The sequence below is a fragment of the Lutra lutra genome, chromosome 11 (genome assembly GCF_902655055.1).
Source record: "Lutra lutra chromosome 11, mLutLut1.2, whole genome shotgun sequence".
Classification (NCBI taxonomy): Eukaryota; Metazoa; Chordata; class Mammalia; order Carnivora; family Mustelidae; genus Lutra; species Lutra lutra.
The window spans coordinates 51,522,681-51,543,896 of NC_062288.1; the positions used below are offsets into that span (position 1 = coordinate 51,522,681).

The 21,216-nt window shown below is 37.8% G+C and overlaps 1 protein-coding gene and 1 long non-coding RNA gene across 9 annotated transcripts in view; one reads left to right on the top strand and one right to left on the bottom strand.

Annotated features, from left to right (window-relative positions):
• HDAC9 (histone deacetylase 9) overlaps positions 1-21,216 on the top strand; it is a 938,635-nt gene that overhangs the window by 259,148 nt on the left and 658,271 nt on the right. The window lies entirely within an intron of this gene.
• Positions 2,316-3,997, bottom strand: LOC125081399 (uncharacterized). Its single transcript, XR_007121671.1, has 3 exons — positions 3,083-3,997; positions 2,859-2,979; positions 2,316-2,559 (listed from the first exon to the last, which is right to left on the bottom strand). It is a non-coding gene; the product is annotated as an uncharacterized LOC125081399 (long non-coding RNA).

The window sequence follows — 21,216 nt, forward strand, 5'->3', positions numbered from 1 at the left end:
GGGGCAGGATTTTGGAGTATTTGTATTCCACGAAAAAAAAAAAAAGACCCAGGAACTAATTGTGCACCAGATTCATTGGCATTTGTGCAAAGCAGTGTTCAGCAACTGTCAACAGCAACGGGCATCTGATTTTGATTTCCTTTTATCACTGGCTGGTCAGTTATGTGTCTCATCAGTGCTGGGATTTTAATTTCCTCTTTCAGGTGTCTCCCCCTCTGCTTTTCCTTCCTTCTTACTCTCCCTTTCTTCATCACTTTAATCAGCTTAAAAATAATAATAATAACTTAGTGACATTTAAGATGCAAATCACGCTGGAAGTGAGAAGGTGGATATTTATACATGTGTTCTGTGATAGGGATTTCTAAGTGTATCCCACTGGGGATGGTTAGTACATTCCACAGCTACAAGGGAAAAATCCAAGTTTCCCAGAAGTAAGGTCCAAAGACATGCAACAACTTTTTTATTATTTGCTTTCAAAACAGAGGGGGTATGATTTATGTAGGATATAAGCTTATGTCATAGCTGTGCAGGTGCTGCCGTGAAGTGGTGACCCCCATCTAATCCCCATAACGACACTGGGCATGGACTGCATTTGCTTTGTTGTTACCGACCTGCTTTCTCAGGGGCTTTTAAGTTTCTGATCCCAGCCGCTGGGTAGCTGGCTCGCCTACACTTGGTGCAGGAACATTTTTTTTAAGTTCAACCTGAAGTGCATTTTTTTTTCCCCACTATTCAAATTTTATTTGGTATTTTAGTTGGTATGACACTTAGTTGGTTCATGGTCCTTTTACATTACATGGAAATGTATACTGTATTGAAGTGCATTTTATAATCCCTCTCTGAGTTAAATGACTGTCAGTTTGTGATGTTTCTGCTATGACTGAATCTAAAGTCTTGTATTAACTGTCCTTTCAAAAAAATGAATTTAGTATTCATCATAAATCATGTGGGGTTTTTTGCATTTCTTTTTTTACTGTGGAAAAATAATCGCAATTATTTATTTGAAAAATGAAAAATAGCTGCTTGATATTTATAAGCTAAAATACGCTTTTTTTTTAAAGATTTTATTTATTTGTCAGAGAGAGAGGGAGAGAGAGCGAGCACAGGCAGACAGAATGGCAGGCAGAGGCAGAGGGAGAAGCAGGCTCCCTGCCAAGCAAGGAGCCCGATGTGGGACTCGATCCCAGGACGCTGGGATCATGACCCGAGCTGAAGGCAGCTGCTTAACCAACTGAGCCACCCAGGCGTCCCTAAAAAACACTTTTGATATTGACTTTGATAGGTCAATGGCTGACTTCCTTATATAATTTGCTTTTATTTTTAGGAGAAGATAGTTAAAACTCTTCCATGTTGTTTCAATATTTTCTTTCATTCCATCCCTTTACGATAGTGACCTAGTAAATATTTACAAGTCATCAAAAAGCTGATTTACAATTTCATTGTTTCTTACTGTATTTCCATCTATCAGGGTTTTAATATTTTTAAAGGTTTCTATGTGCTCTGTATTTTTTACAAGCATCCCTGAAAAGAATTAGCTTTAAAGTATTAGTATTAGACTTTATTTTAAGTATTAGACTTTATTTTAAAGTACTTTATTTTATTTTATTAATGCTTTTTTTAAAAGATTTTATTTATTTATTTATTTATTTATTTATTTATTTATTTATTTGACAGATAGAGATCACAAGTAGGCAGAGAGGCAGGCAGAGAGAGAGAGGAGGAAGCAGGCTCCCTGCTGAGCAGAGAGCCCGATGTGGGGCTCGATTCCAGGACCCTGGGACCATGACCTGAGCCGAAGGCAGAGGCTTTAACCCACTGAGCCACCCAGGTGCCCCTATTAATGCTTTTTTTATGTGGGAGGAAAAAAATCTGTATATTTAAGTTATGATTTAAGTTAAGTTCAATTTCAGGAACCAGGACTGAGGAGCCAAAGTACTTGAGTTTGAATCTCAGCTGCATCACATCCCAGCTCTGTGACATTGAGCAATGTTAACCTCTTGTGACTTATCTGTAAAAGATAAATAGTAACAATAATACTTTTATCAAACATGTTAAGATAATTAAGTTGTTATTTGTAAATCCCTATGTAAATATTTGTTCTATAAAGAGATAAAGTTTAACTTTCCCAGCTCAATGTCTGAGAGTTGCTGCTTTTCACTTGTGTGTTTTGAGTCATTGGTCACTGAGTCATACTGATTATTATAATTCTTATCATGAAATTATTAGCTTTGCCTTAAGTCTCAAAAATTTTGAACTGATAGTGAATAAAGGGAAAGTGACAATCCACAAAACTGTCCCTTAGTTGAGGTGGCATGTGAGACAGAAGTGGTTTATGTAACTATGGAGAATAAAAGCTCAAGAAGAAAAGTGTTCAAAATAAATGTGTATTTTTTCTCACAGTAGCTGTGGGCACCCCTCAGGTTTCAGTTAAGTGATGACAATATGATTAGACTCCAAAATACTCAGTTTCTCTGGAGCTCCTTTGATGCCCTCAAGTCGTCTCTGAGGCTTCTCTGAACAGCTAAGTTTTCCCTAGGCTGCCTCTTTAGTCTGATGTCTCTGAAAAATATACATGAATAAACAGGCCCCTCCGAAGCATCAGAAAAATTAATATTTAACATTTAACAGAAGCTGTAGCAAATATTATTTTCGAAAAGGACAAAAGGAAAGGAGATGAGAGGGAAGAGCCAAGGAAATGTAATACTCTGAGGGAAAACAGTAGGTTTTTACTGATTTTTAGGCATATATTTAAAAGAGCATTTGAGAAGGCAGAAGTACAATTGCAGAGAGGATGACTTTAGCATAACTCCTGGGTCCTGACCACGTTAGCCCATGAAGAGTCTCTGCCAAGGAGTCACCTCTGGAGGGCAGTGCAGCTCTATATTTGTCGCCACAGCGTCAGGTAGCTGGAAACCTCTGATGTTCCTTTCGAGGACGCCTGGCCTTGTGAGATGTGAATCACTCTCTGTGTTAAAGACTCTGAGGAGACATAAACATGAGAGGAAAGTCGTTTCTGCTAAGATGGTTAGACTGCTGGATCGGGGTCCGGGGCCTGGGGGTGGGGTGGGGGTAGGAGGATTACCTGAAAAGTGCGTCTGCTCCGCTTCTACCGAACTCCTGAAGCTAGGTGCCTGAGTAGGTAGCCCGCTGGTATTTGTCTTCACCCTCACCCCTTAGTGCTGATACCTGTGCCACTCAGCTTTAAAATATCCTTGTTTTGGTCTCCACCTTACTCTGAAAGACAAATCTGTATCTTCTAAGAAAATCTGTTGACAGCCTAGCCAGTTGAACTTGTACAGTTGTCAGATCCTTTGACGCTGTCTAGTGTGACGGAGAAGGTCAGCCCAGCAGCCAGCATACTATCTCCCAGTACCTTAACAAATCAGCAAAATATTTTGAGAAATGCTTTACTTTTATGAACAAAATACCCTGATAGTTATTGGATTTGTCACAGCATCTAAGGTTTCTCTCATAACCATACTGACCTTCCCGTGCTATTATATTACAAAACCAACTCTTTATGTAATCAAACCAGAGGAAGAATGCTTAATGAGCTATCCATGACCCTGTGTTAAAATATAGGCATACAAAAGTTACTTTCTTCAGCACTATCTAACTCTTGTATAAAGAGACATCTTTATGCAGTAAGGCCCAGGCTGTTTGGAGTCTCTGGAGTAAAGTAATCTTGGGATTTTCTTTTTCCTCTGAAGGCTGTTTGAGAGCTGTCAGCAGGGGGATACCACATTTAAAGGTGGCCCGAGATCTCAGAACTCCAAGTGTCAGGAAAAATGTGTAGATTATGAAAGGCTTTTCTCATGAGCAAAAGAACCGTGCTTTTCGACCCTAAATCTTGACATAGTCTTGTTATACCACAAAGAATTAAAGAATGTTAAGTAAATGACGTTTTTTCCTCCCTCTGTGCCTCTGAGAATAGTTATTAATGTTGATTCTTGCTGCTGAGTGATCCTGAAGCTACTGTCACAACCTTTTTATTCCCTGAGTGCAAATGAATCCTTTATGAGGTAATTGAAGGAAATTGATGACATTATTTGCTGTATCTTGGGTATCAACAGTATATAAATGAAAAACAGTTATCACATTGACCAACACATTTAGAGAGAAAGATCTCAAGCTATTTTCTGCCTCTACAGACTTTGTACTTTTGTGTAGTGAAGTAGTTGGTACACAGCTTTTAAAATTACCGATGCCTTCTATTAATTTACTAACTGTTGGTGTAAAGGATAAGTCCTTTAGAAACACAGAGAGCCTGGACATTTTATTTTATTCCTCTTATTTATTTTAACATATTCTTCATGGTCAGAACAGTGACCTATTCCATAATTCTTTTGTATATTAGTACATACACGTTCTAAGTGAAGGATGGCTTTAACCATTAACTTAAATCTCACCTCGTGAGCCATAGCAAATTCTGGGTTGTGTGTTGTAAGGGGGAGAGCAAAAGCACTAGAATGGAATTTTTAAGACATTTTACGATACAGAGTATAGATGAGTGGTTTAAAAAGAAAACCTATATTAAGGCGGCACTACTGAATGAGCTATACTAAAAGAACATTCATTTACCCAGCTAAGGAAAAAGTCATCTTAAATATGGTCTCTAGTTACTTTTCTTCCCACTTATTACATTTGCCACTTCATGGTGACCTTACTATGACCTCACAGTTTATGGCCTAAAGGTAGCCATTATGTAATAATGAAAATATGCAGACCAAGCTTTACCACCTAGAAAGAACTGGTATTTTATATTTTGTTTAAATTAACACACTTTGCTGTTTATAAAACTGCTCCTTGGCGCTTGAAAGGAGAGGAATTAATCGCAATTAATGTGCCGATTTGTGCTTTTAGAGACTGCCCTTGGTGGAGGTAAGTCAGCAGGCCTTGTTATGTTAATTAAAGTGGATTCACAAAGATATGTACTGTTCCTAACTTAATAATGCTTTAAAGCATACATTTAAAGCATACATAAAGCTTAGGGAAAAAAAAAGAAACCTAAAAATCGAACTATTGATACCCACCCATCTTTGCTTTCTTCTTTGGTTTAATTTATTTATCCAGACCTAAATTTATTCCATTTCTACCTTGCTTTGATTGCATAATCTGATCTTTGTGAAGTAGGCAGTTTACCAGTTGGATAAGGTGAGGGAAAAACTCTTAAGGCAAAAAAAAAAAAAAAAAAAAAAAAAAAACATACAAAGGCATTAAAGGGCATTAGCATATTGTTGGCACATACGCCCTGATGTGCCCTGATGTGCCCTGATGTGCGTTGTTGTCTTCTTTGAGACCAGCCTTTGAATTCCTCTTGGTTTGGTCCTTAGGCTTGGAAGTGAACCAAAACTGCAGCTTGGTCCTGAAGATCCACAATGCATGAGATATAAATAATTATAAATTGATGATTCAGAATCCTCAGTCTGCCTATTGTTAGTAATTTTTCTGCTACCAATCACAGATCCATTCTATACTTTTAAATGTTGGTAATTATCCTTGGTAAAATAATTTTCAGATAATATTGATTGTATTGATTGTATATAGCACCGTGGGCTGCATTCAAGGTACATATCTCAGCACTTTTAAATCCACGTAAACTATTTCCATTGTATGGATGAGGAAACTGAGGTACATAAAATTAAGTGCCCTGCCTAGGGTAACATGGTAAATTTCAGATGCTATTCCTGCTCCAGAGAAGGGAGTAGAGTTCTAGATCTTATCTCCTGAGAATCTGGGCTCTTGAGGGAATCTCAGTTTCTATGAGGAGTCTGTGTTACACCACTAGGATTAAAATGTTTTCAGCCTGGAAGTTATTAGACCAAGTGAAATAAGTCAGACAGAGAAAGACAAATACCATATGATTTCACTTATGTGTGAAGTCTAAAAAAAAACAAAACAAATGATGAAACAAACAAAAAACAGAGTCAGACATAAATACAGAGAACAAACTGATGGTTGCTTGAGGGGAGGGGTGGAGCAAAAGGGCAAAGGGGAGTGGGAGATACAGGCTTCCAGTTATGGAACGAGTAAGTCACAAGAATAAAAGGTACAGCATGGAGAATATAGTCATCGTAATAATGTTTCATGGTAGCAAATGGTTGCTACACTTACGGTGAGCATAACACAATATATAAACTTGTTAAATAACTATGTTGTACACCTGAAACTAATATAACATAGTGTGTCAACTTTATACACAAAAAAGAAAATTAGTTGTCCATAAAAAAGCTTTTGACAAATTAAAAATGGAGATTTTTAAAAGCTTATTACCAAAGGAGGGAGTGTTTTAAGATTTTTTTTCAATAGTCAATTAGAAATGGGATGCTCATACCAAATAAAGACAAATATAATAACCATTAATCCTTTATCAAACTTTAAGATGTGCAACCTTATTTTGAAATGGACCTTTGTGCAGCACATGGAAAGTATACTCATGATCAATTTTTATATAGACATTAGAGACAGATTTGACATCACCTTCAAAACTGTGGAAGGTTAAACATATGCTGCATTGAGACATTGAGAAATAGTAGATATTTATAGGTATTTCCCCCAAAAGTTTCATTTGATAAGGGATTCAACTCCCACTTAATGACATTGATCAATGCAGGACAGTTGAAGGAGAAACATTACAAAAAAGAAGACTTTCCTGTGTTAGGGAATATTTAATTCCAGACTTTCGTATTTCAAAAATGAAATGAGGGGCAAATCTCTAGCGATCCACGGCAGACTGGCAGTTTCCTGGGGCTGGGGCAGGAATGGGTATTAGCTTTAAGTTAGCAAGGCAGATCTTATTGGGTGTGATGGCGAAGTTCAGAAATTAGATTATGGGGATGGTTGTACAACCTGGTGTAAATTTATTTACTTATCTTTATTTATTAAATGTATTTTAGAAAATCATTGGGGAGCCTGGGTGGTGCAGTCGGTTAAGTGTTGGACTCTTGGGTTTGGCTCAAGTTGCGATCTCTGGGTCCTGAGTTCAAGCCCCAGTTTTGGCTCTGTCCTCAGGATAGAGTCGGCTTAAGTTTCTCTAGCCTTCTGTTTCTGCACCTCCCTCACCCCACGCTTTCTCTTCTCTGCCAAATAAATTAATTTTAAAAAACGTTCAATTATACCCCCCAAAATGGGTAAGTTTTCTCAATAAAATTGTTTTATTTTATTTTTTAAAATTTCGTTTATTTATTTGAGAGGGAGAGAGAGTGCAGGAGCGAGTGAGAGTGCAAGAGCAGGGGGAGGGAGAAGCAGGCCTCCATCCCAGGACACTGGGATCCTAACCAGAGCTGAAGGCAGAAGCTTAACCTACTGAGCCGGCCAGGAACCCTCCAAATTGTTTTAAAATGCATGTTAACGGGGCGCCTGGGTGGCTTAGTGGGTTAAAGCCTCTGTGTTCGGCTCAGGTCATGATCTCAGGGTCCTGGGCTCAAGCCCCGCATCGGGCCCTCTGCTCAGCTGGGAGCCTGCTTCTTCCTCTCTCTCTGCCTGCCTCTCTGCTTACTCGTGATCTCTGTCTGTCAAATAAATAAATAAATAAATAAAACCTTTTTAAAAATGTATGTTAAAGAGTTAATAAAAGGGGCGTCTGGGTGGCAGAGTCAGTTAAGTGACTGACTCTTGGTTTCAGCTCAGGCGGTGGTTTTAGGGTCTTGAGATGGAGCCCTGGTTAGGCTCTGCACTCAGTGACCCAGTGGGCGTAAGACTTTCTCTCCCTCTGCCCCTCCCCACCATATGCTCTCTCTCTCAAATAAATAAACGAAACATTTTTTTAAGAAAAAGATCCACAATTGTGTTTTCAGAGAGAACTGTTTACATCAGATTCAGAATCTCAGCCAGGTAATAGTAATTTACTTCTCAAAGTTAAAGTCTGACACTAATTGTAATGTGTTAGGTCAGAAGGACAGTAAAGATGGGATATAAGCGTTTTTTGTCCTCTTTCCCTTTACTTTTTCCCTTTTCACAATTTTCAGGTTGAGTCATTTTTTCTTACAGCCTATAGAGGGCAGCACATGTGTTTTTCTATTAGAAAGACCAGTTTCTTCACAGAGACCTTAACTTCCTCCAGCAAACTGCAGTGACTTGCACTTACCAGTGATGCCACATTGGTTTAGATGAACCTTCGGATTTCAGGGGTTTGTGTGAGGACCTTGATAGCTGAGGGCCCTTCCTTCAGCAGCGCGTTGGGCTGAGTCATCCCTTCCTTTCTGTCTGCTGTCCCACCTCTGAATATCTATGCCTTAGAAACATCTTTTGGCCTAACCTACAGAGGTATATAGGAATAATTTCACTTAAGACTTTCACAACATTTTTCTTCTAGAAGGCTTCGTTTTAAGGTAAAGACAGAAGTCAAAGAACAAAATTAGTATTTGTACATGAGAGGAGGGGGAGATCCAGGAAACTGTGATATGAGTCCCTAAACCTCGTAAGTTTGTAAAGTTACACTGGAAAAATTAGGCTTCGAGAAGAGATGAATGAAATGCCAGTGTTATCTTCAATGTATGGATAATTAGGAATGCAGGACTTAAAAATCTGCAAGTATTAAAAAAAAGTGTAAAAATTTTTTTGAATTGCGGTATCTAAAGATTGTTTTTCCCCTGTTCTTTTAACGATTATTATTAGTCTTGTGTACAGTAGAAATCAACAAATATGGTTGAAAGATTAAGTTAATTAGTAGTTAAGTTCTATACCTTCAGGTCATTTAAAGTAATGACTAGCCCCCTCTTACACATAAGTGATGGTCTTTTCCTGATGGTCTTTGCATTAAAAAAAAACAAAAAACAGAAACTTGTACTGTTCCAGGGTCTTATCAACACACCAGATTTATAAGTTTTGATTTTAATATAGGGATCTGAAACACTTTTAGGCCCCACTCACTGTATTTTATCTTTACTTTGGAATTCTTCCTACATATCCAGCCCAGTTTGTATGTTAAAAGAGTAGACAAATAAAAGTAAGAAATAACTTGAGAATCTTCTGGACATCCACACTGTCTGCACATACAGTCCAATGATAAAAAAAATTCCATTTGCATGAATATAGCGGTTAAATTAAGTTTCCTTCTCCCATCCCTCCTTTTTTCTTTCTTTCTCGTCTCTCCCTCCTTCTTTTTTCATTTCTCTCATTAAAATTTGACTACATGTTCATTGTGTTCTAGGCATTCTGTTACATTCCACCTATATGGTAGGGAAAACACAAACACAGTTTCTGCCTTTGTGCAATTCTAGCCAGTGGTAGAGACAGACCAAACAACAGGTTAGCAAAAAGGAAAAGCATCATCATGAATCAAAATCAGTTCAAAGAAGGAAGAAGACAGTGAGAATAACTCTAGGGATCAAATTAAGGCTAGGTAGTCAGGAAGAATGTTTCTGTGGAAGTGACTTCACATGGCCCTAGCCAATAAAAGATTGGGGGAATAGCTTTCTATCAGCAGAACAGAGTATGAGAAGACCCTGAACCAGGAAGAAGCTCAGCTTACCCTCAGAACTGAGCATGTGTCTATAAGAAGTGGGCTAAAATGTGGAGAGAGGGGTAGTGGGGCAGGTCCAAAAGGTTTTTGTGAGGAGCATGGATTTGGTTCTAGGTTTGGTGACGGCTTTGAAGGGCAAAAGAAAAGTAGTGATGTCACCATCTCATTTAGTTTCCAGAAGTATCATTCTGTCTGTCCTTTTGGACATGGGCTCAAGGGAATGCTGAAGAAAATTTGGGAGGCAGTTGTAGTAATCTAGACTAAAACGATTTTGTAATTGACTTTTACCTGCATGTTGGGAGTAGAGGAAAAAGCTCTTTTAATTTTTCTTTAAAGGTATAGTTTTCAGCTTATTAAATGTGGCTACATTGAGAGAGAGCTGTTAATGATTCATGGGATATTTAAAAGTACTTTTGGAAACAGTAATAACTTGTATTTCTAGTTTTATGCAAGCTCACATTGACTGTAAAAAGCCAAGGCAATCCAAACATCTTCAAATGAGTGTTTCTTCTTCTGAGGGCTGGAACTTTTAAAACATTGGTGCTGAAATATGGGAGTAGATGAGAACACTAAGAACTTGGTAGGTATGTTTACATATCCCTTAATATTATTTTGTTAGGAATTGCTCCTCTAATCAAATACAGTAATGGACTACTGAGGGTTAAAACATCAAAAAAAAACAAAAAAAAAACAAAAAACAAAAAAAAAAAACCCAAAACAAAAACCCCACACCCCACCTTTGAATAATATTATGACCTCCAGGAGACTTTGTATATGTACATCTACAAATACATGTACTTACATTCACAAATATCGGGGGGCACCTGGCTGGTTCAGTCAGTAGAGTATGCATTCATCAATGCTTAATGTATTCCAGTAGCAAATTAAAATAATATGAACTTTTACATTTGTGAATAATGCCTCACAGTTGTATAAATATATATTGGTGGTCTTGATATGAGCAAAGTGATAATGGAAAACAACATATGAGATATTTTATACCTACCACACAAAATTCCTTCCTGCTGAGGTGGTTAAGATGACATTAATGCTAAAAATAAAAGCATCATGTATGTCATCACAGCACCTCTGAGGGATCAGAGGGCAGTTTAACTCCATAGCATCATCAACCCCTGACTGTCCTCATTTAGATTTAGGAAGGTAGTGCCTATAGTTGTGAAAGGCTCATGCTCTGGAGCTTGCTAGCTTTGTGACCTTGAGCAAGTTATTTAACCTGTCTCTGTCTCAGTTGTCTTCTCTGTATAATGGGAATAATAATATATAGTTCTTGGGATGCCTTAAAGAGTTCTTGTATAGAAAGCACCAAGAACACTATCTGGCATGTATGGAGAATATACCAGTGTTGGTAATGCTCTCAGTAGGACCTGTTCATCACTCAAGTTATTTGTTAAGCTGAATGTAACACAAAATATGTCAGCAGGTGCCACAAGGTATTTATTTCGTAAGGAAATAGGAGTTACTGTTTTAGGCACCATTCCCTGGAATACCATTTTCTGAGCACTTTTTTTCTTTGCCAGAAACTGTAAAGACATGTGAAAAGCACTGCTCTGTTAATGACACTGGAGTAGAAATGAACCTTTGTCTGGTCATGCTGAGGTAGTGACCCGACCCAAAGGACTTTAATATTTTGTTTGCCTTACCTAGTAATTTTAGAACCCTTTGAATTGTCACCGTAAAAATCTCACTCCCATGTGATTTTGAAAAATCAAAGATCCATAAATATGGAGCTGCTTTTTGCCATGGCAACCATTGACTGGTACTGAATGATGACTAATTCTCAAGAACCATCTCACAGTTGGGGTGAGCTCCCCAGTGCCCTCAAATCATGTGTTACCTGAGTCTTGCTGGCATTCGACTTTGACTTTAAGACAGTTGTGGTTTGAATGTATTTTAAATAAGAGCTGTCAGATACAAAGATCTAGGCACTCATGTCTCGGTTATGGTGCTTATGCTTAGGAACCCAACAAAGGGTACCATGTAAGGACCTCCTCCCTTCAGGTATTCCCTGTTTGTATCCTTGAGTAGTGAAGAACGCGGGCTCTAGAATCAACAGAGCTAGGTTTGGCTCCTGACTTTAGCTATAACTTTAGGCACATGCATTCTCACTGATCTTCCTGAACTAGAAAACTGATTTGTGAGACCATGTCCTAAGAATGTGAAGGTTAAATGAAATAGTCTAGGCAAAGGACCTGTCCCATAGTTCGAATTCACGAAATAAAGTACTGGTCTCCTAGTCAGTACTCAGGATGAAGTGATTTACCCCAAGACAAGAGTAATGCATGGCAGGGTTATTATTTGAACCCACAGAGTCTGGCACAAAAGCCTGCACCTTTAGTGACTCTGCTGTACTTCTTTAAATTGGTGGCGGGGTACAGGAGAAGGGAAGAAGAGATATTTGCTGTTGTCCTTAATCTAGCTTCTCTTCATTCTTTTACTTTCATTTCCTTCACTCTCATTCACATTTCCAAAAACTTAAGAAGGAATTTTTCAGAAGTGCACAGAAGAATATGGTTCAGTGACCTTGCACGTAGCCATGACCTCAGGACATGCTGTCTGTCTCTAGTGATCTACCAGAGTAACTCTGGTGACTAACCCAAGAGCATTTTCTATCTCATTTTCCTCCCCTAACACAGGCTGCTCTCTGTGGACACTCCCTCCTCCTGCCGGTAGTGCCTGTTGCCCACTGTGCTGTCCCTTTCCTTTGAGATTTCCACCAACTTCTCACTTTGTAGTCCTTGGCTCTTCTCTTCTCTTCTCTAGATTGTTTTTAGAAAGTTCTCCTTGGACTCAACTATAATTCCAGCTTAGATGGGGACTACTCTATTCTTGAGTCCTGACCTTCTGCCCTGAATATCTTCCAATGTTTTCATTTACTTTTAAACATTTTTGAACAGATTGATCACATCTGACACCAAGTGATTTTCCTTGGGTCATAACTTTTCTCATTTTGCAGAAGTCAAGTTTTGAGTTCTTTCTCTTTACCTTTATATTTTCTTGTTTGTTCAGTCAGTGTTTTCATTGCTAATAATTTTTGCATCTACTTACTTTGTTTCCCTGCTCTACAAACATTTAGGAAACTCATGAGTGGACTGTTAAATGTTAACCTCCTGATTGTTATCCCATTTGAAAAGATTGATCTTTTCCCCTACATTTCCAAAACATCTCTTTAGCCGAAAGTTGCCAGATTGCTCCCCATTTGCTATGGACAAAAGGAAAATTTCAGAATCACCACTTCCCCCTTCCATGCCTCTCTCTCCTCCAATGCCCTTCTTCTATCACTTTAATCAAATAAAGTCTCTACTTCTTCCAAGTCTCTATTACTGCAGTCTCCTCTTCTTCTTGAAGATTTCCATGTTCTTTCTGGAAAGAATGATTTCTTCCTTTACTTAGTAGAGTGCTCTTGGTCCCACTCATTTCAAAATTATTATACACTACATTGCTAAGAATTTTTTACTTATTTGTCTTTCTTCACCAGTAAAAGCATATACTTTCCAAGGGCTGGGATGATTTCTTTCCTTTTAATTATTTACTCTCATGATGTCCAGAGCATTTTTTGGTCTATAATTCTTGACTATAGATTGACTTTATCTGAAATGTAGCAGAAGAGTCATCCTTGTTTGGTATCAGTTGTGTGACATGTCACAGTTATAAGAAATTTTTCAGTTCCTTAGGCACATTCAGAACTCATCTGGTTCCCAGGAGCTGAATGGCATTTCTTCTCTTCTGAGAACTCAAAGAAAATGTTTTAGTTTAGCGAAGTTTTTTTTTTTTTTTCCTTAGCTGATTCTTTGTCTCTCTACCTTATAACTAATAACCATAATGCATTTTATAGAATATAGTAAAGTTTCCAAAAGCTGGAGGTATTTATTCTTTTTTCTTGTCAGGCATAGCAAGGAGAGAAACTGGGTTTTCTTCTCTTAAAATATTAAGTTACTAAAGTTATAGGTGCTCATTGAAAATCTCAGACAAAACACAGGTAAGTGAAACTAGATGGTGACTGATCTCTTTTATCCTACTCACACCTCTTTCCTGAAGTTATTCAAACCACTGCTTTCCATCCCTTTAAAACAACTCATCTATTACATGTTGATTTCTTGTTTGAGTAGCATTGCCTCCCCAAGGAAGAACTTAAATTTTTAAATCAAATTTCAGTTTAAGTATTCTCATTCTGAATATTTGGTAAATAATTACATTCAGTTATATTACACCAGGGAAACCAAAAGAAATGTTCACTTCTCTTATTTTGGAAACACTTTAACTGCTTCAATAGGCATAAAATTTTACTGAGGGTTAGAATTTCTGTTGACTATGTAGCTAATACTACTTCTGTTTAAGGAAAAGACCTTAACTTTAATTCATAGAGCAATAGTGTTGCAAATGTGTGATTTTCCAAACTGTCCATAGACCACAAAACACTTTAATGTACTGTTTCCTTTACTACAGAGAGAGAAAGAGAGAAACATTTTGGAAGAAAGCCAATTTATTACTGATACACTCAGGAGACCCATTGTCAGTATATGATATGTTCTTTTCCTACAAGTCCTCCTTATTTCTTCCCTTCTCTACTTACCAGCTTCCCACCCTTCTGGAATTTCTGGTTCAAGGACAAGTGCTGACTCAGCACTGGCTACTGTCTTGAGCTAGCTTTTGCTGCTCCCGAGGAGTCGCTTTGTGGGGAACAAATAGAGCACCAGTGAATTTCCCAGTTCTCTTAGGAGCCATAGCTCTCCTCACTGATTATGAATTGTTTCTGGGAGAACGGAATGAGCTGTGAGGCTGCAAATGATCTAACCTTTCGTACTCAGCCATGTGGACTTTCAGCAATAATGATGTTCCAGTCCTCATTTCCAAATTTCACTACAGAATTGAGGCAATTAAAGGATTCTGTTGTCACAGAATGGAAATCTATGATGTTTATGTGCTGCAACCGTCTTTGCCCTATATGACTGGGTTAGAGGGAACCGATATGTGTTCATGTTATATATGTAGAAGAAACTTGGTTTTTAATAAAAATATGATTCTTAGTAACTGGAAACACAGTGTGGCCCAGTCATCAAAATCATGATGAAGATTCTCAACACTGAGGAATTTGAAGATTTAGGACTTCAGATTTCTGAAGGCTTGAAAAAGCACTTGATCTTAGCCAAAAGGCTGAGAAGCGATTAAAGGCTTGAAAAAGCAATATACACAAACAATGGTGTACAGATATAAATAGCTTGGAATTATTATGAGTACAAATGTTAAGTAAAAAAGCAGTGATTTCTCTTTAAGAAATGAGCCAGAAGTGGCCTAGGAATGGTGAAATTTCTCTTTTCTCTTATCCACATAATACATCAATTAATCACGCTGTTGATTTTAATTCCATGTAACTGTTCTCATATTGCACTTATCTCTTCAGAAGAATTATTTGTGAGTCTTGTATTTGAAGGTAGAGCAATCCTGAATAGTGAGAGTTCTGACATGTTTTTAAAGGTCAGAAAATATGCGTTGTTATGTTTAGTTTGTGTCTTTCTTCTAGTAAAAATCTATGCTTGACAGTTACCAGAAGTGTAGAATTTATGGGGAAAAACATTTATTCTAGTTTGATTCAAGTACTAGAAGGTATGAGTTTTAGACATGTGTTGATAAAGGTTATTGTAATAGTAGACTCACTAATGAGCATTTTTTGCATTTTGGATTGATTAAAGAATGTTTATGTCAAGAAAAGTACATTATGAAAGTAATTACAACCATTAATTATACTAATTCTATTTATCTCTTTTAAGGAAGGGTAGAATTTAATAAGGCGGTTTTTCATAAAGCCTTTAATCCATGACTTTTATTTTAGCCACAATGGATTTTCATATAATTTCCTTCTTTACTTTTTCTTAATGTCAAATGAGGTATATATCTTTTTTAACTTCCTGGTGTCTGATCTCAGGTACTTCTAAAGCTAATTGTGAGGATTAATGGGCAAGACATCTGTCTAGTAATTTTGTGTTTCAGAAGAAACGTTATTAATCCTAGAAAAAGAACTGGCCCAGTTTTGCCTGTTTTGCAGAATTTGGCCTAGATTAACAAAATAAGAATTTTGGGAGACTTCTTGTTGTTCAGTGTCTTAAGAAAGGAAGAACTGTGGGGTTTTGTTTTTGTTTTTGTTTGTGTCTTTTAAAGTGTACATTTGGTGCTGTGCTGTGTAGATAAATTAGTGGAATCTAAGTTAGGCTTGACTTGAAGTTCTGTTACTGACTTACTAAGTACCACTAAGTCACTGCATCTGCTTCCTATTTATAAAATGGAGATGTTTTCTGCTTCTAATTTGCCTCTCAGAAGTGCAGTGTTATAAGGATTAATTAGAGAAGGCCAGTAGACTGAGCATTGAGGAAGGCATAAATAGAGACGTAAGGCAGCATTACCAGGTGTCTCCTCATTTTGTGTGTGGAGGATCTCAATTCCGAGAGTCCTGCTTTTTTGCATTTTCTACAAAGAACATTACACTGTGTTGGTTGATCCAATGACTTGAACTGTAAGGATATGAACTGCCCCAGAGTTTGATTTTTTTAGTGAAATGTCTTACCATGAATATTTTTCTTCAGAATCCCAACTTTTCCTAAAGATGCCTCAGGTTTGGAAATTTAATTCTGAATGGACGGGCTGTATCAGGTTACTCTGCACTAGCAATCCATTCCCCTTCCCATGTTGTTTTATCAGATACCCTGCAGGAGTTCACAGTCTGCCTTTCAGCAGCCTTTTCACCTTCTTCATCACACTTTAAGCCACTTACTTCCAAGATGCAAAGTTGGCGTCACTGGCTTACCCACTGCTTCGGATTTTAGGCTGAATGGCTGAGGTGAAGTTCCCAGGCTTTTGAGTTAAATTGCTGGGGGCTGAATCCCCCTCCCAGCTCCCTATGTAGTTTGGAGATGGTACCCCAATTTACCATCTTTAAAATGAAAAACTTCTCATGGATTCTTCTGAGAATTAAGATAATCAATGTAAGTTTTGTAGCATAGTAATGGGCACATAAGAAATATTCAGAAGAATACTATCATTTTTATTAATATTAGAAATAAACTTTAGGCCCAAAGAAGGAGACGAGAAGTCAGTAAAGGAACAAGAAAAAAGGCAATCAGAACATGGAGGGAACCAGCATGGGATGTGTCTTAGAAAAGAAGATAGAAGGACGCCTGGGTGGCTCAGTTGGTTAAGCCTCTGACTTCAGCTCAGGTCATGATCCCAGGGTCCTGGGGCGCAGCCCCGCATTGGGCCCTCAGCTCAGTGGGAGCCTACTTCTCCCTCTCCCTCTCCTTCTGCCATTCACCCAGCGTATGCACCTCTCTCTCTCTCAAATAAATAAAATCTTAAAAAGAAGAGTGACTCAAAAATGAGAGAGGTATGTACAGCTTTGGCACTCAGAGTGTGGTCCGTGGACCAGCAGCGTCCGCTTCACCTGGGAGCTTGGTAGCAATTCTGAATCTAGCTCCCCCTGCCTGCCCCCCAGGTTCAAGGAATCTAAATCTTCAGCTTAACCAGATCCCCAAGGGGTTCACTTGAAATGCAGCAGAGTTCAGGGGAGAATCATTTATTTTAATGAGGAAAAACTGTGGAGCATGTGTTTACACGTAGGCATCGAGTAGCACCTAGTGGGTGAAAGGCTGAAGAAGGCTGAACCTGTGAAGTCATGGATGACTGGGAGATGGAATAGAAAGGAGAAACATGGCTGAATGGTGAATTTGAGAAAAGCACTTCTTCTTAGACAAACGCAGAGTTTGGAAAGAGTTTAAGATCAAGAAGGGTAAATGTGTTCTAATTAGATGCCTTCTAGGCTGCAGGGCGACTTGCTGGGAGTAAACACTGCAGGGGTAGGTTCAGTAACTGGTGTTCTGATAGGTTTGGAGCTATTGTGGTGAGTGAGGTAGGACTGGGGTATATGTAAAGTTTAGACTCAGTGCTAACACTGATTGATTGGTAGTGGCTTCATGGAATGATGTGCTGAGAAGGATTCTGAGGCCAACTTAGTATGCAGAGGAAAGAGCTATGCTTGATGAGCAGTTCCTGACGTTGGTGATCAGGGAGAAGGAGTGGAATAATGCTAATAATAATATGCTCCACACATTTGCCATCCCCAGCATAGATCTCCTAGAATTGTCTGAAAATTACTCAGTAGAAATAAGCAAATAACTTTAACATGAATTTACGGTAAATCATTCTTTTTAGCATTATTTGATCTTTCTCTAGTAATACTTAGCCTAGGAATAGGAAATGCCATCAAAGGAATAAGGCAATGAGTTCATTTTTTAGCTGTGTGACTATGAAGTCCGTATTTCAAGCAGAGGCAAGTAAAGTATGAATTTGCACAATTCCGTATTCTAGAAAGTACAGTCTGATGGGAAGAATTCATTCTACGGAATTCGAACACCAGATTTTCTACTTCTTTGCTGGTCATTCAGTAAATTATAGCTAATTTATTCCTACAATGAAAAACTTAGTTTCCTCATCTTTAACATAGAAATAATGGTAGCAATGTCGAAATAGAGTTCAAGAGAAATTGAATGAATATAACATAATGCCCTTTTATGTTGCTTCAAAAGATTTTATTACTTTTTTTTTTTTTTTTTTTTAGTTTTAAGTAATCTCTATACCCAGTGTGGGGCTCAAACTCACAACCCTGAGATCAAGAGTTGCATGCTCCACTGACTGAGCCAGTGAGGCATCCCTGTTCCGTTTGTTTGCTTGTTTGTCAATTATTCTTTTCTAATTTTCTGTGAGCATGCAAAACAATCGAGAATTACGGATTAGGACTGAAAAATAAAATGGTAGACTGGTATTCTCATGCTCATGCCCCAATACTATAATTCTCTGTTTCCTTCAATTCCTTTGCTTTAGGTGTCATATGATGGAGATAAAGTAAAGGAAAAGGGATCATGGATGGTGTTGCTTTGCAGAATAGTTTTAGGCAAGACTTCTTCAGAAGTTCTTTACCAAGTGACTCATGGAAGTAGAGATTCCATCACAAAACACAGGGTCAGTTATGAGCTGTCAGTATCCTGTAAGTGGTAGGGGAAAATAATGGCCAATATAGCCTTGGACCTTGGGAATAAACGTTTCTAGATCATGAAAATTGTCTTGTATATACGACCTAGAATTTGCTCCAGTGGAAGATCGCTGCCCCAAAATAACTTGCTACAATGTCAGTCAAGACTTGTACTTACTCTTCCATGGGCTCTGGCCTTTCAGTCACACTTGGCCAAGAATCTCCTTGGCTAGTGAAGTTTCACATGAATACACTCCAAGAGAGCAGGGCTGAGAGCCAAAGGGTGGGATGCATAAATTCCATAACCACCTTTTCCTTTCTATTCTTCAAGAAAATTTAAGAACACGGGTTGCTGACAGATGATGACATTTTTTGGCAGAGCTGTAGGTCCTTGCTACAAGGCAGCTTTCCATCTTTGCCATTACAAAGTTTTAACTTGGTTTCTAAAAGGAAAGCTCATAGCTATTGACCTCGCTCATATTCCATTCTCAGTTTGAAATTCCAATGAATTGACTCTCTTTTTGTTATGTGAAAGTGATGCTTTTAGTTGAGTAGCCATATTTTCTATGTAATGTTTGCTTTATTTAGGTTAAAAAGAAAAAACCATAGAAAATCTTTTAATCGTGTTCATTAAAATGTCATAAATTTGGCTGTTTTTTTAACACGCAGTTCTTAACATGTATCATTCACTACCTTGCTAGAAAACTTGTTTCTCAGTCTTTTCCCATTTGTATGAAATTTCTTCATTTTTTTCTTGCAATACCCATCAAAATAATGCTTGTGTTTCTTTTTCATAAATAATAGATATTCACAGTAGAAGAGTCAGAATCACAGATAAGCAAAAAGAAGAAATAAAATAATATTTGATTCCAGCATTCTGAAAGAGCCATTGTTAATTCCGATGCATTCTAAGGGATTGCAAACTCAGATACTAAGGGGGGCAGGGTGGTAAAAAATTAAGCTGAGTAGGGGCCATGGGACTAGAGGGACCAGTTTTTACTTAGTTCCACTGAGTTTTCCACCATGCAAGAAGATGGGCCTAAGGTCACCAGTTCTTCCTATGATTCAAGAGAACAGAATCAGACCTTTTAATATCTCCTCTCTAAGTTTGAATGACATAAAATGGTAAGGATGGAATAGAAACCAAACAGAGCAGGTATGCAGGCTTTTTTCACTCTTTCTATGTATAAATCTAACATTAGATATTACAATTATATTTGTAACTTTTCAGTGTAGAGTTTTATACAGAAAAATATGCAACATTTAATTTATAATCAAATGATTACTTTTGAACCCACCACCCCCACTTAAGGACACTATCAGTACTTACAGTACTCTGTGCTTTACACCAGTCCAATTCCATGATAACTACGCCCATTCAGTATGTATCTCATGTTTTTGGTTTTTTTGTTTTTTGTTTTTTGTTTTTTTAAAGAGACTGCATCTGTATATATTCCAAAACAATCCCTAGTTTGGTTTGTTTGGAGCTTTGTAAACATAGCATGATAATATATGCAATCTTCTACAACTTGCTTTTTTACACTGAATATTATTTTAAAATTCATTGTTAGGTTATAACGTATAGCTAGGACTTACTCATTTTCTACTGTACCTTATTAATTTCATGACTTGAGCAGACCACCTTTGCTTATCTATTTTTGTCTTCATAGGCATTTACATTGTTTTTTGTTTTTGCTATTATAGTTAATACTTCTCTGAACATGCTGCTTATACATGTTTCCTGGTACATGTTGTAGGTTCTTTTTTTTTTTTTTTTTTCCTTCCCCAGGGTAAACCTGGAAGTGGAATTGTTGAGTCATAAAATGGGTACATAAAATTTTATAATTCCAGATTATTTTTGAAAATGTTTGGAACCAATTTATGCACTTATCTTCAGTGCCTGAGAGTTCCTGTTGCTGTACATTTTCCCCAACACTTGTATATTACGGTTTCTTAATTTTTGTCATATGGAGGATATTCACGTGGTCTTAATTTGCACTTCCCAAATAAGCATGAGATTGAGTGTCTTTGGAGGTACTTATTCAACATAGTGTTCCTTGTCCTAGGGAAAGCCTCATTTGTCTATTTTTCTTTTGGGTTGTTTCTATCCCTTATTGACTTATAGAAATTGTTGGAATAATCTGATACAATCATGTGTCAATTTTATGTTATCAATATCTTTTCTCAAGTTGTGGTTGTCTTTGCACTTGATTTATAGTGTCCTTTGATAATCACAAGTTTTTAATTTTTTTTTTAATTTTTTTTTAAAAGATTTTATTTATTTATTTGACAGAGAGAAATCACAAGTAGGCAGAGAGGCAGGCAGAGAGAGAGGAGGAAGCAGGCTCCCCGCTGAGCAGAAAGCCCGATGTGGGGCTCGAACCCAGGACCTGGGATCATGACCTGAGCCGAAGGCAGCGGCTTAACCCACTGAGCCACCCAGGCGCCCCACAAGTTTTTAATTTTTTTAAAGACTTATTTATTTTAGAGAAAGAGAGTAGGGGAAGGGGTACAGGGAGACAGGAGACGGAATCCCAAGCAGACTCCAGGCAGAGCCTGATGCGGGCCTGGATCCCGTGACACTGAGATGAACCAAGAGTCTGACACTCAACCAACTGTGCCACCCAGGTGCCCACACAAGTTTTTAATTTTAATGGATTCAAATTTGTTATTTTTTATTTAACAATTAATACTATTTTATGTCTTGTTTTCTCTCTCA